This window comes from Notolepis coatsorum (genome assembly GCF_963971535.1).
Source record: "Notolepis coatsorum genome assembly, chromosome: 1".
Taxonomy (NCBI): domain Eukaryota; kingdom Metazoa; phylum Chordata; class Actinopteri; order Aulopiformes; family Paralepididae; genus Notolepis; species Notolepis coatsorum.
Window position 1 is genome coordinate 227,343,652 of NC_140165.1, and position 12,357 is coordinate 227,356,008.

Below are 12,357 nucleotides of genomic sequence, written 5' to 3' on the forward strand. Positions count from 1 at the left end.
GTCTTCCCCCTGAATTTCTTCCTGTGTTAAGTTCCCTAAATACAATACTTGGCCTGTCTGGGGTATTTCATATCCTACTATTTCATTTATTATCTCTCCTATCTCTTCCCAATAGTTCTTTATTATCTGACATCCCCAGAATGTGTGTGTGGTTTGCTATTTCCTGTCCACATTTTCTCCAGCATGGTTTCTGTGTTGGTGTATAGTTGCCCTGTATTTCTAGTGTTATAAAGAATCTAATTATGTTTTTCCACCCAAACTCCCTCCATATCCTTGACCCTGTGGTTGTGTGTTGTATCTTACATATGTTATACCATTCGTCTTCTGTTATCTCCATTTCTAATTCCTTCTCCCACTTTTCCTTTATATATATGGTTGTGATGTCCTTGCTGTCCATTATTACCTGATATAGTGCTGATATCCCCCTCCCCTTCCTTCCTTCATATGCTTTTACCATTATCCTAATTATCCCATTCTGATCTTTGTCTTTGTCTAGTTTTATTTCCTTGTTGTAGTAGTCTCTAATCTGTAAATATCTAAAGTGGTCTCTATTCTCTAGTCTGAATCTTTCTTTCAATTTTTGTAGAGTCTGGATCTCCCCTCTTTCTATCATTGTATATTGCTGTTATGCCCCCCCCTCTCCCATCTTTTGAACCCATGATCTTCTATCCCTGGTTTAAAGTTGTTGTCGTGCGTTATCCATCTCAGTATCTTGGATTCTTTTTCTAGCTTGTATTTCTTTACTATCTTGTTCCATATATTTAAAGTGAATTTGGTAATTGGGTCTATTAGTTGTTTCTTTCTTCTGTATAGCTCCCTGTCTCCTATTAGTGCCTGCACTTTGAGTCCCTCTTTTTTTGTTTCTATGTCTTTCCATTTGGCTTCATAATTATCATTGCACCAACATGCTACTATTATCAGCTGTCCTGCATAGTAGTAATCTTCTAAACTGGGTATTGCCATTCCTCCTTTCTCCTTTGGTAATTGTAGAGTCACATATCTGATCCTTGGCCTTCCCACCCCCCCCCCCCCCCCATATGAATCTTGATATCTGTTTATTCCATTCCCTGAACTGGCTTTGTGGTATTAATATAGGTAGAGCCTGAAATAGGTATATTAACCTTGGTAATATATTCATCTTTATGATTTCGATCCTTGAGATAAAGTCTAGAGGCATTACTGTCCATCTTTCTAGGTCTCTTTTGATTTTCTGATTAATCTGTGTATAGTTTGCATCATATAGTCCCTCCACCCCTCTTGTAATATTCACTCCTAGGTATCTGATCCTGTCCATATCCCATTTAATCTTGTATTTTTCTTTGATCTCTGTCGTTGGGGTGTAGTTCAATGTTAAGGTCTGTGTCTTCGTTACGTTAAGTCTATACCCTGAGTAATATCCATATTCTGTCAGTAAATCTATCAGTGTCGGGAGGCTTGTGTCTGGTTGTCTCATATATACTATTACATCATCTGCGAACAGTCCTATTTTATGTTCTGTTCCCCTTATCTCCACCCCTTTCATGTCCTCGGTCTTTTTCAGTTTCTTTACTAAGTTCTGGTATGTCTCTATTCTGGTATGTCTCTATTGTCATGAGGAAGTAATCTATCCTTGAATATGTTGTGTGTGGGTGTGAATAATGTGTGTATTCCCTGTCTAGTGTGTGTGTTTCTCTCCATATATCTGTGATTCCTAATTATGTCATTTGTATATTCAAATATTTGCTAATGTGTGTTCTCCATCTCTTTGTGCTTGTCGTGTCCATGTCATAGTTCAATACTACATTGAAGTCTCCTGTACAGATTAGAACCCCTTCCCCTTCCATTGCTATAATATCAAAGATTGTTTCAAATAGATATTTCTCACTGTCAGGGGGTGCATATACATTCATTAATGTTACCATTTGACCTTCCATTTTCCCCTTGGCCATTACATATCTCCCCTCTTTATCTCTCACTTCTTTAATCAATTCAAACTTCACTGCATTCTTAATCAATATAGCTACTCCTCTCCTAAGGTTCTGTTTAAAAGAGTAAAAAACATATTCTCGTATCCGAATATCTTCAGTTTTTCATGTTCTTGTGATATTAGATGGGTTTCTTGTAGAAAAATAACCTGTGCCTCTTCTTTCTTAAGTTTCGTCATCACCTTACTCCTTTTGATTGGATTATTCATTCCATTAACATTCAATGACATCATCTTAATACCCTTAATTTGTGTCATCTTTCCATTCGAAATGATCTCCCGTTCTACCCATGTCACATACAATTATATTTGTAGTTGTAGCCACTGCTAACTCTACTCGACTTACATTCAAAGAACTATAATAAACATTTACAACATTCACAAAGTTTGACAATTCCATGGTGTCAGAGGTAATTATTTTCTTTCCTCTATCCCCTGCTGGGGGTGGGGAGAAAAGGCTCTCCTAGTGAGAGGGCTCCCCCTAGTGGCTAAAAAAATAAAGCTCACCATGTAAGTCCAGCATCTGTCTGTTCTAGATTATGATAGGCTATAATCAGTCTCACTCATCAAAATGTTTTCTAGGTAACTTAAGGTATCTCAAACTAATTAGGCCCTCTGCTATGACAAATGTATAATAATACAACCATACTTTTTCTACCCCTTGAATTTTTTTTAACTACAGAAGTCTGCTGCATTTGGCTCACAGAGTGACTCCCCCCACTCAGAAGCAACCTAACCTCCGCTTTTTTTGAGCAGCATATTAAGTACACAAATTAGTCCAAAGATGATAAAAGGATCAACAGGGCAGTCGCAGAGTTCATCTGTATGGACCAAGTTCCAATATATATACAGTTGAGAAAGCTGGGTTCAGAAACCTTGTACAGCAACTGTTTTCTCCAGTTCTCCAGCATTTTGAATGCCATTGCTTTTAATTAAATTTATTTATTCTTTTCATTGTTCATTGTTGTGTTTTAAAATAAAGAACAATAATGACATCTGTTTCCCTGATTTTGAGGAAAAGTATAGAAAGTATCGAAAAGTATCGAAATTAATATTGGTATAGTATCGAAACTAAAATGTTGGTATCGTGACAACCCTAGTCCAACGTGTGTTTCTCTCTCTATGTCATAAGATAAAGCAGGGCTCGCAACTCAGTCGTAGTTCCAAGGTGTTTTATTTGACAAAAAAATGCCTTTTTTTGTCAAATAAAACACCTTGGAACTACGACTGAGTTGCGAGCCCTGCTTTATCTTATGTATTACTGTTTTTACAGTTTGGCTCAGCACCAACAAACGGAGGATGTGCGTTATTTATTTTTTCTCTCTCTCTCTATGTCAGTCATTTTCAGAGACAGAGAATCAGTCATTTTCATGTTCACATTCATTTGTACTGTGTATCACATGCCTTCTCTGTTTAAGATTTTTTTTTTTTTTTATGTTTACAATTACTCATATTTTATGTTGTGTGTATTCCTATGTATCTTTCACATTTAGTCATGGTCATAGTCAATTTTTTTTGTTTTGTTTTCTACGTATCTTTCCTTTTGAAGCATCGTGGTCCCTCGCAGATGTCCCTCTGTCACTCTCCTCAGCTGGTCTGTCCCGAATCATCTCCAATCCCCATCTCTCTTCCGTCCTCCTCTCTCGACTCTGTTCCACCTGCGCGTCTTCTCCATCGGGGTGGGTGTACATGTGGGTTTTCCCCCTCTCTTCGTCCCGGTGTCCTCTTCAATGACGATGATGTATCAAATGACATTAAAGAGATGAGATTGAACACAACGAGATTTGTGACCTCAACACTTTATTAAAAGTCTCATTAACATCGAGATACATGTCTCACTGAAATATACGAGGCACCAAGACGATAAAAACAATAATATTTTTATAGCTCATAAAGATTATTATCATGATGCTATAGAGGATTTAGAGAATAATCCTGAATCTGCAGAGCCAGTGGAAGGTTTCAGCCATCTGAAGCTCATCAACAGCTAGTCTACAGCTATGCTTGCTTGTTCCCGGCTACATATGTACTCTACACTTATATTAAGTAGAAGTAGAAGTCTTTATTTGTCATCAGATTAACACACACACACATGTGATGGGCGACCCACAGGAATGAACACACACACACACATGCACTAAGTCGCTGACAAAATGTTCTCTGCACCTCCCATCCCATCGTTCTTCCCCCCAAGGGCAGCCGGGAGCAGATATGGGCTACAGCATGCGCCACGCCCCGGGGACCAATCCAAGTGCTCCTGTCTGTCTTTGTCAGGGACACGACAGCGTTAGCGATCTGTTGTGCATGTTTTTCCATTGGGTTTATATTCTGGAGGGGAAACCCTTAAGACCACAGGGAGAACATGCAAACTCCACACAGAAAGGCCCGGGAGATACCCCACCTGGGTAACTGGCAACACGGCAACCTGGTCCCCAAGCGGGAATCGAACCCACAAGCTTATAGCTGTGAGGCGACAGTGTAACCACTACACCACTGTGCAGCCTATATGCTTGCTTCATATTACAGCCGGGCAAATGAACATAGACTGAAATCGACAGGTTATGTATATAACCTAGTTATATGAGTACTGGCTAAGCATCCCGCTCTTAAGCCATTCCGAGATATACCTCATCTCATGTACCTACTGTACACCATCAACGAAAAACAAATACACCCACCACCTGCCAGGCCCCGCCCCTATAGAGGCGTACTATAAAGTACTAGGCGTGGTCACCACTCACTCTTCCTCGGAAAAAAACGTTTCCAGGAAAAGATTCCCCAAGGGAACTCAGGGCCGCTAAGAGCGGGACGCTTAGCCAATACTCATATAACTAGGTTATATACATAACCTGTCGTTATATATTCGTACTGGCATCGCATCCCGCTCTTAAGCCATTCCGAGATATGGGGTAGAGCGGACGCGAGGCCCGACAGATGCGCCCCCTGAGGACCCGTAAGCCCACATCAAGGGGAAAGGATAGTCCCGTCACCCCATCATTCCTAATGAAGGGGGGGCGCAGTCAACTTCACCCGAGTGCGAGCAAGAGGGAACTAGAACCCCTTGAACACACAGCACAGGCGGAAGCACGTGTGACCCAACACACTGTGGCCCATACCCACACACCCCTGCTACCCTACCAAAGGACGGGAAGCAGGAAAGGCCACAGACCCCAGAACCGCCTGGGAGACAGAACCCCCGGTCATGTCCATTAGGTAAAACCTTACGAAGGGACCCGGAGAGAACCATGAAGCTGCAGCACAGATGTCCTCCACCGAGGCCCCACCCAGCAGAGTGGCAGAGGCCGCCACCCCACGAGTGGAGTGCGCCCTGACGCCCCCAGGGGGAGCCAACCCGGCCAACGTGAAGCAAGGGCAATGCCCTCGCACAACCAATGGGACAGGCGCAGTTTCGACAGTGCCTTACCAGCACGAGAGCCACCGTAACAGACAACTGAACGGTAGCCGTGAGGCCCTGAGTACGGCTGAGGTAACCCCCAAGCCCGGACCGGACATGACAGGTGAAGGCCCGCCTCCAACTCACTAGCATGAGGAGGCGGATGAAACGCCTGAACCATAATATCCCTGGAGCGGAAGCACTCCGGATAATTTTAGGCACGAAGGCTGGATTAGGCCGCAGAGTGGCACCGCTATCGGAACGAAAGACAGGCACTCTGGCCGTACCGAGAGAGCACAAAGCACACCCACACGTTTAGCGGAGGTGATGGATAGCAAGAACGCAGTCTTGAACGACAGCCGTTCCAACAGCGCTTGCTCAAGAGGCTCAAACGGGGCCAAGGACAACCGACCGAGGACCAATTGAAGATCCCAGCTCGGCGCCAAAGATCGTTTCACCGGCTTAAGGCGTCAACGCCAAGCAGGAAACGCTTCACAAGAGGGTGGCCATACACCACTCTTGGAAAATACGCCACTTACCCGCGTAACCCGCGATAGTGGAAGGAGCATGCGCGTTCCGGATGGTACCAACCACAGAAGGATCCATCCTCTCCAGACTCACCTTCTCACCAGCCACCACCAGCAGCTGGCCCAGCACAGGGAACTAACACAGAGACCCGTTGCGCTTGAGAGAGGGCCCGCGACGACCAAGGAACAGGCCATGACGGGATACCAAGAGCTGGATCAGGACCCGGAACCACACAGCTGCGCCCCGGTCCGGCGCAATCAGGATCAAGGACCTGCGCTCCTCAACGTACCCGCCCCAACAACTGACCTAACAGATGTATGGGGGAAATAATCCCAGGCGGCACAGCATTAGTCCCAGACCTGCCTGAATATGTCTGGACGTAATCCCCACCCGTCAGGGTGTGGACCGCCCCGCGACATTACACCTGTACCCACATTCACCCTGCCGGGGATGTGGAGAGCCCTCAGGCCGCGCAGATGGAGAATGCCCATAGCCACGAGGCAATCGCACCCAAGAGGGGGACCCCGACAGAAAGGGCCGGTTTGATACGGGGGAAGCTGACATCAGTTCTAGGTGACAAAAGCTCCCCCACTGAACACCCCTTCAGAACATGCTGAGGAGTTGTTCTGCAGCCGGACATGCAAAGTGTGAGGCCCCCATGGGTTCCTACACACCGTAGCCCTGCAGTGATATTACTACCACCTAAATCACGCGCACCTCTTCTTTTCAGACCACTGCCGATCTCGCAGGAGTGGGAGGCACCAACATGATACCTGGCCTGGCGAAGGCGAGGCCGGGGAAGCCTGCACTGTGTGCCTCAAAAGGTTTCGAGCCCCCCTGCTGACAACACTTATAGTTGACAGACGTAACACCAGGCTCAACCAACACAGCTTATGGTGTGGGAGCCGCTTGACAGCACAACATTCTCACGGACAGACCCAGGCTCAGCCATCAACTGGGTGTCAGCCCCTGTCCCCATGAGAAGCGAAAAGCGGGGCCGCCCGCGCTTCAACGAAGGCACGTGGCCCGCAGCCAAAGGAAACAATCAGAGCCCCCTTTTTCCGCTGGTGTTGGGGGAGGGAGTGATCGGAGAGCGTGCTGCTCGCGGCAGGACGGCGACGGCTTGTTTTTCAAGCCGAGCCCATCCAACATGGCCGATCCCTCGGCCGCCAAGGCTGTCGGCCTTGTGGACACCTGTCGATTCAACGCCCAGGATACCTCTGGCGGGGGAAAACATGGCCGCCTGTCGAGGGCCTCGTCATCGCCGCTGACGAGGCCATGCTCTCTCTTCTTCTGGCTGCGCGGTGTGAGGCGGTGTGGGGCCTAGGACAATACCGCCCGCGCTCCAGCGGAAGACCAAAATCCTCTGCGGAGAGGGGAACCCTGAGCGGTTATAGCTTGCGGCTAGGTCAAAGCTAATAATGTCAACAACCTTGCACGATGTGTCGATGTCGGCTGGCCCTCAAGGCCCCGCCACCAGACACAATTTCTTTGATAGAAAAAACAGCAATTCGAACACAGTTACTAATCGCTGCCAATTCCATACCGTGGCGGTACAGGCTTTAGCAGCCCACCAGCCACTCGCCAGGCCGACCCACCTCATGGCATCGGCCGGGCGGGGCACTGTTTCAATAATGTCAAAAGCAAAGGACTGATGTTAACACGGAGCACCAGTGGTGGTTGCAAACAGCAACCTCCACTGTGGTGTGCACCATGAAGGGGTTAATGAATAAATGAACTAACACCATGAACATACTGTAGAATGAGCAAGCCCATGTACACAACGTTAAGGGGAGGCGGACCAGAGAGAACCAGTCCCGCATTCATTCATAATATTCACAACAGCACACCAGCCCTAGACCTTAGCCCATTTACCCATGAAGGTAAACAAAGCCCCCCCCGCACTACTCCCCCAATAGACACCGATTGACCGTCAGCATGAATGGTTGAGAGGAGAGAAAACTGTAGCATAGACAGACATTCTCGTAGCAGAGAGACAGAACAAAACAGTAGCCCACTATAGCATAGCGTTCAACGCTACTATGGACAGAAAACAGTCAGCTGAGCGACAAAACGGGCAGCCGCTAAATCCCATCCTGCAGTAGTATAGCTCTACTGCCACCCGCCGAGCCTCAAGCATCGGCTTCCGGGTGGGAACACCGTTCAAACCCCGCCGGGGCACAGGATTAGCGCTACCTGGCTAGGCTACCTAGCCACGGCACACCCTGTTGTCAACCCATTTACCCGTAAAAAGGGTAAAATAGGACTCAGCAAAACCCCCACATTAGCTACCGACTGACCTTCATTGATGAACCGGGCAAGAGGAGGGAAAAGCGGCAACATCCCACGGCGGAGACATTAGAACAGTGTAGCAGTAGTGTTAGCATTAGCATTTAGCGTTAGCATTAGTTGTTTAGCAGCACGCTTCCAGGATCGCTTGGAACCCGTCCACTGCAGTGAAACGTTCACCAAACCATCCCGCCCCTGGCGCCGACACACAACATGGTTGTGAAACAAAACAAACCAGCATTACTAACACTAGCATCAATGCCTGATGACACAGGGCCTACCTGTGTGCGAGCCAGCTCGATAGCCAACCTTGCACGCTGTTCCTCGATCTGCTGCCACAAGACGAGGAAACATCAGAATAGGCCCGACGTGTCGCTGAAACATGCCCCGAAGATTCCAGGGGTAAGCAAACCTCCGGTAAGCATTCAACATTACGCAATTTCTCTAATCTTTTCATAGCACTAGTTACATAGGGCGACTTGCGACCGCTATGATGGAAACGAAATAGAGGAAGAGTGAGTGGTGACCACGCCTAGTACTTTATAGTACGCCTCTATAGGGGCGGGGCCTGGCAGGTGGTGGGTGTATTTGTTTTTCGTTGATGGTGTACAGTAGGTACATGAGATGAGGTATATCTCGGAATGGCTTAAGAGCGGGACCGATGCCAGTACGAATATATAACAAATGTTGATATCCTGATATCGATTTAATTTTACTTACTCAGAAGCATTAACCCAAAACATTTTAAATGGTCCAACTTCTCAAAAATGTCAATGGAGAATCTTTCTGTTCACTGGTTGACTGACATCTCGATTACAACGTCATGGCATCGTGTCATCCTCGTGGCAGAGACCATTGAACAACTTTGTTGGCGGTCTAATTATGGAGGTCTAGTCAAGTCAAGTCAAGAGTTTTATTTGTCACGGCATACAAGTATACAGTGAAATGCGGGGGGTCTTGCCCGCAACGATTGTGCATAGTACAGTAATACAATAATAAGAATCCAAGGGATGAGAATGCGACATTTGTGCAATAATACAAGTCATAAGAGTAAAGACATAGGTATATGTACATGAGTTTTTCAAAAGCATGGTAAGACATGCTTGGTCCTGTGATAGTGCAATACACTGTTAGCTATGGATGGGGCACTGGGTCTTATGTACACTACTATACAATGCTATACTATACAATCTACAGTTATATTATGTGTCCTTATGCTAGCTTGCTATCCATCTATTTACTATACAAGAACCACTCCTGTTCTTGTTTTTAAAGTTACCTTTCATTGTGTAAAGTGACCATAGTGTGAGCGTGTGCAGCATATGTGTGTGTGTGTTCATGTTAAAGTGACTGCTAGTGTGTGAGCGTGTACAGTGTGTGTGTTGTGTGTATAAAATAAATTATTTTAATTAATAAAAATGACCCAGTCCACATTCCTATTTTTGTATTACTGTTTCTGTAGGCACAGTATACTTGTAGGTTTGCAAACATTTATTACCCATCTGTACCCTGCAGGTATATAAATCCATTGGATGGTCTTTAATAACTGCTGCTGTTTTATCATAATAACTGAACTGAGCAGCATTAACAACTGGCTGTGAGGCTCTGGACACAGCGAAAGCGCACACACTCATGTTGTCGTTGTAGCCTGGCTGCTTTGAATTTTGAAATAAAGAAAAACCAAGGCATGATTAAAATATATTCCTTTATCTGCCCCTACTGACCATGGGGTCTAAGCCCGCGGCTCCACAGACTGATTGGCTGGCGGGGGCCGGGACGCTTCCCTCTGTGGCACTGATTGCGTTTCATGATGTGGTGCGTATCATTAGGTTAAACTTTTGATCTCCAATCCCTGTAAATATTTAGTGTGCGTGCCGTTCGATGATGATTAGACCGCTCTCTGTCCATAGATGCTGAAACATGTGCCAAAATAGATAGGATGAAAGCGCTTGATGAAAGTCGGGCATTAAGCATTGTGAATACGAGAGAGACGTCGCCACGTGATTTACACGTCCAAACATGAAGGGAGTGTGTGTATTTTCACCTAATCGGGGTGACGCCACTTCGGTGTAAAGAGTATACAAGAGCCAGAACCCAAACGCAGAACGATGGAGTAAAACCCATGTTGAAGTTAGAGGTTCTATGTAGGATTGCTTATAACTGTCTAACTGCATATATAACTGTTTCCACTAGAGGGCGCTCTAGGCGGAGCCACTCATGATACCACCAGGTGGCGAGTATAAATAGAGATGTCTCCTCCCCCTCTACCTCTCTCCCCCACCTACCTCTCACGGAGAGGAGGACTCATGTGCTGCTGCATTACCATGTGAATGAATAAACCACGCCATTTAAAGGCTAAAGATAGAAACCATGCCTCTTGACCACATTATTGTCGCCCCATAGCCAGATTCTGTCAACAACCCAAATGCGGATATATTTATACAAAATAAATGGAACCGGGGAATTCTAGGAATAGGGGTAAACTAAATAAACAAACAAAAAATTTATAAATGTCCAAACAAAAGCACAAAAGATACTTTTTTCAAGTATCAAAAGAAAACAACAGGAACGATTAAAGTCCAATTGCCTGGGAACAAAACGATTTTTAAAAACTCACAGGACAAAAGTACGAGTAAAGTTCCAGGGAATGAATCAAGGGAGAAGGCAGGAGGTTCACCAGGCAGGAGGTTCACCAGGCAGGAAGTTCACCAGGCAGGAAGTTCACCAGGCAGGAGGTTCACCAGGCAGGAGGTTCACCAGGCAGGAGGTTCACCAGGCGGGGTAGTCAGGCCGAGACTGTGGTACAAGGGAGAAAAAAACAGGTCAGGGAAAAAACAAGGGAGACAGGGGAAGCGAAGCCTGGTGGCTTGGAGGTGCATGACATTCGGACCAATGGGTTTTGTTTTCAGAATAACGGGACTGTTCGGACCAATGGGATTTTGGTCCAATGGGAGATATTTCGGACTGGAGAGCTGTCGGAATAATGGGCCGTCGGACATAAGGGCAGTCTCCCTAGGCACCATGCTCCGCCATTCCAGAGCATTAATGCGTGCGCCATACAACAGGGATAGAACAACAACAGAGAGTCTGATGGCTAGACTACAAGGATATGGCCCTTAGGCCGCAGTCCATTGTTAAAATAATGAGAACAACCTCTCTTTAAGTGCTGCCTCGTTTTCTCTTAGTGCGGCACAGGTGACAGAAACGCCAGTGAGGCTTCTGGAAGTGGCCCCCCAGGCCTTGGCTGGCTGCACTGGTTTCTGTTGGAAGTAGATCCCCAAAGCGGCAGTGTAGCTTGGGCACAGTTTAATGCTACACTTAAAATCTACCGGTAAGTGTGAGGATATCTTACTGGTGTAGGCAACAGTGTGTAATGAGGATATCTTACTGGTGTAGGCAACAGTGTGTAATGAGGATACCTTACTGGTGTAGGCAACAGTGTGTAAGGAGGATATCTTACTGGTGTAGGCAACAGTGTGTTTGATTGATTGATTGAAAATTGTATTAACAGATTGCAGAATGGGTACAATACAGTACAGCTCAATACACACAATTGTTAAGGGGATGCAGACCAGAGAAATACTTTTGTCTTGTTTACATCATGTTTTCAATTCATCATAACATATATGACATACATGAGATACAGATAGACAGTACTGCTACATCTATACCTTTATGACATACCAGATTTACAAATACAGTACTGTTTGTGATACAAAAAGAGTTTAATTTTAAAATTTTGTATTATTATCTTTTTTTCCCCCTCCTTTTTTCCGATTTTTCTCCCATCCCACTGTTAGTCGTTATGCCAATTCCCAACCCCCTTCCTGGTTGTTGCGCACTCCCCCCTACTGTTGGTCCGGCAGGCCGGAGACTGTCACATGCTTTCCTCCGACGCATGTGCAGCCAGCCGGCAGCCAGCCTGGCAGCGCAGATTCTCACCGGGAGAGTGTAACGTGTGGAAGGTCACACTACCTCCCTCCAGATCCTACCCTCGCTGTGCAGGCGCCCCGACCGAACTGTAGGGGTCGCTGTCCACAACGCCCAGGACCCACCCATCAGCTTTCCCACCCCTAACACTGCCAATTGTGTTAGTATGAATGACCAGCCAAGCTGATAGCAACGCCGAGAGCTGGATTCGAACCCAGCGTCTCCAGCGTTGATGGCAAGCGCCTTGCCCACT